At 40.5% G+C, this 3,908-nt stretch overlaps 1 non-coding gene across 1 annotated transcript; it reads right to left on the bottom strand.

Moving 5' to 3' along the window:
* Window positions 1–559: 559 nt before the first annotated feature.
* Window positions 560–670, bottom strand: LOC148698571 (small nucleolar RNA R71). The gene has a single exon (XR_015960252.1). It is a non-coding gene; the product is annotated as a small nucleolar RNA R71 (small nucleolar RNA).
* Window positions 671–3,908: the final 3,238 nt, after the last annotated feature.

Genomic DNA, 3,908 nt, shown 5'->3' with positions numbered 1-3,908 from the left:
ATTTCAGGTAGTATATGTCAAATAAACTTGTTGAGTTAGGCCAAAGAATTGAACGGTTGAAGGGCCACACTTTGGACAACTTTGTGCCATCAAGTTCATCCTTTAACCGTGAGGAAGAGGAAGGGAATTCACCTAGTTCAACAAGCAAAGAATCTGAGCAATTTAATTGGGAAAGAGAAGAAGAGATGGCGGGCAACGAAGATGAACTTCGAGCTTTGGAGGACTTTGCTCAACCAATCATACCAAATTCACCTTCATGCATCTTGCTGCCCACAGAAGCTAGAAACTATGATCTCAAATCTTCACATTTTCATATGTTTCCCTCATTTTATGGCTTACCTAATGAAGACCCTTTAGCTCATATTAAAGAATTTTACAATGTTGTGAGTGGTTTACCTTTGCAGGGAGTGAGTGAAGCGAATTTGAGGATGAGAGTGTTTCCTTACACCTTGAAAGATAAGGCCAAGAGTTGGTTGATGACTTTAACACCAGGTTCCTTCACTACATGGGATGCCGTGGCTAAGAAGTTCTTGGAGAAGTTCTTTTCCACTCAAAAGACAGCCACATTAAGGGGACAAATCTTCAACTTCAAACAAGATGATGGTGAACCTTTCAATGAGTGTTGGGAGTGTTTCAAAGGCCTCTTGATACAATGTCCACACCATGGGTTACCTTTTCACTTACAAATGCAAATTTTCTATGATGGACTAACCCAAACTTGTCAATCAACTGTTGATAATGCAGCAGGTGGAGCATTGAAGAAAAAGAATGCTCAAGAGTCATATAACATTTATGAGATGTTGGGGTCTAATGCTCAACACAAAGATTTAAGGGGTAAGAAAGTTGGAGTCTATGAAACAAGTTCTAATCATGAGCTTTTGTTGCAGGTAGCTAACCTAGAAAGGAAGCTTGAATCCGTGCTCAACATGGTGCCAAAAGCAAATGAAGTGTGTGCCATTTGCAACATACCAAGCCATCCTACTCACCAATGTCCATCTAGGGAGGCTTACACCGAGTATGTGCAAGAGCAAGTGAACCTAATGAATTCTTACAATCAAAGACCAAGGAATGATATGTATTCCAATACATATAACCCGAGTTGGAGAGACCATCCCAACCTTTCATGGAAAAACAACAATCAATTCCAAACTTTCCAACCAAAACCTGCCACTACCCTTGAGGATACGGTTAAGTTGTTAGCCCAAAACACTTTGCAATTCCAACATTCCACAAATAGCACTCTCCAACAACATTCAGCAGCCCTAACCAAAATGGAGACACAATTGGGGCAGATTGCAGATGCCTTGAACCAAAGAGAGGTTGGGAAGTTTCCAAGCCAACCCGTGATACTCCAAAGGAACCAAGAGCAAGCCAAAGCAATCACTACACTTAGAAGTGGTAAGGTTATTGATAGTAGAGTTGGCAATGAAGTTACTAATGAATATGATCATGTGAATGCAGGTGTCACTCAAGGAGACAATGAGAAATCAATTGAGGAACCAAGCCATGCCACTTCCTCACTAGAAGCACCAAATCTTCACAAGGCCGAGAAACCATACACTCCACCAATACCATTCCCTGGAAGACTTGCCAAGAGCAAGCAGGATAAGTCATTCAAAGAAATTTTTGATATACTAAGCAAAGTGAATGTTAACTTACCTTTGCTTGATGTCATTAGGAACATGCCGGCATATGGGAAGTTCTTCAAGGAGTTAAACAGCTACAAAAGGAAGTATGGACCACATGAGAAGGTAGTGGTGTCTGAGAATGTGAGTGCAGTTTTGCAAAGAAAACTTCCACCAAAGCTCAAGGATCCAGGCAGTTTCTCTATCAACATCACCATAGGGGATAAGAAAGTAGAGAAGGCAATGCTTGATTTGGGTGCTAGCATCAACTTAATGCCTTATTCAGTGTACCTTCAACTAGGTTTGGGAGATTTGAAAGCCACCACCATTTCATTACAACTTGCAGACAGATCAGTTAAATATCCAAGAGGTATAGTTGAAGATATCCTAGTTCAAGTTGATAAACTAATATTGCCTGCAGATTTTGTAGTGTTGGACATGGAAGAAGCTCCTATACATGATCGTGAGTTGCCTATATTGCTTGGGAGACCCTTCATGGCCACTGCCAAGACCATCATTGATGTGCAAAATGGACTCCTCACTATGACAGTGTTAGGAGAGACAGTTTAATTCAAAGTGTTTGAATCTCTTGCTCATCCTTCTTCATCTCTTGATTGTTATGCCATTGATGTGCTTGATTCACTTGTATTCTCTAAGTTCTTGCAGGCACAATCGAATGAACCATTACAAACTGTTTTGAGTCAATCTCAAGATGAGTTTGATGAAGAAGATGCGCTCATGGAAGAAGTAGCTGCCTTGGAAGCATTAGCATTGTATCCTTTGAATGTTTCACCTTTGTTAGAGCCTTTAGAATCATCAATGTCACATTTAACTCCTTCCATTGTTAAGGCACCAAAACTTGAACTTAAACCACTTCCACCACATCTAAAATATGCATACCTAGCTGAATTTGAAACTCTTCCAATTATCATAGCTTCTGATCTCACCCCAAATGAAGAAGATAAACTAATTAGGGTGTTAAAAGAGTTCAAATCAGTTTTTGGTTGGTCTATTACAGATATCAAGGGAATAAGCCCTACCATGTGCATGCATAGGATTCTTTTGGAGGAAGGGGCAAAGTCAACCCGTGAGCCACAAAGAAGACTCAATCCACACATGAAGGAGGTTGTTAGGAATGAGGTGTTGAAATTGTTAGATGTGGGGATCATATATCCCATCTCTGATAGCAAATGGGTGAGTGCCATTCAAGTGGTACCTAAGAAGGTGGGAATCACAGTGATGAAGAATGAAAACAATGAGCTTGTGCCCACAAAGCCCACGGCCAGTTGGCGTGTTTGCACCGATTACAGGAAGTTGAATTCTAGCACTAGAAAAGATTACTTTCCTATGCCTTTCATAGATCAAATGCTTGAGAGATTGGCAGGTTACTCACATTATTGTTTTCTGGATGGTTACTCAGGTTACAATCAAATTGCAATTGCTCCGGAGGATCAAGAGAAAACAACCTTTACTTGCCCCTTTGGCACATTTGCATACAGGAGAATGCCTTTTGGACTCTGCAATGCTCCAGCAACATTCCAAAGATGTATGTTGGCCATCTTCTCTGACATGGTAGAAAGGTTCATTGAGGTATTTATGGATGACTTCTTAGTGTTTGGTTCCTCTTTTGATGAATGTCTTAACCATCTATCGTTAGTACTCCAAAGTTGTCAGGAAACAAATTTGGTTCTCAATTGGGAAAAGTGCCAATTTATGGTGAAACAAGGAATTGTGTTGGGGCATGTAATCTCTAGCAAAGGAATGGAGGTAGACAAAGCCAAAATTGACGTCATCACCAATATGGTAGCCCCCACCACTGTGAAGGGAGTAAGAAGTTTTTTGGGCCATGCGGGTTTTTATCGTCGTTTCATTAAGAACTTTTCAATGATCACCCGTCCATTATGCAATCTGTTAGCTAAAGATATTGTATTTCATTTTGATAAGGCTTGTATGGATGCATTCAATACTTTGAAAAATGAACTAACCTCGGCCCCTATTATTATGGCACCAGATTGGTCATTACCTTTTGAATTAATGTGTGATGCCTCTGACTATGCTATTGGTGCAGTTTTAGGGCAAAGGGTGAACAAGCGTCCACATGTGATCTACTATGCAAGCAGGACTCTGCATGATGCCCAACTTAACTATTCCACAACTGAGAAGGAGTTGCTTGCTGTTGTTTTTGCCTTAGAAAAGTTTAGGTCATATCTTGTGGGATCTAAAGTTATTGTGTTTTCTGATCATGCAGCCCTTAGGTACTTGATGACAAAGAAGGATGCTAAG

The sequence above is a fragment of the Pyrus communis genome, chromosome 2 (genome assembly GCF_041283825.1).
Source record: "Pyrus communis isolate YQ-2024b chromosome 2, ASM4128382v1, whole genome shotgun sequence".
Taxonomy (NCBI): domain Eukaryota; kingdom Viridiplantae; phylum Streptophyta; class Magnoliopsida; order Rosales; family Rosaceae; genus Pyrus; species Pyrus communis.
Note: the sequence above shows the minus strand (reverse complement) of the source record. Positions and strands in the feature narration are given on the sequence as shown.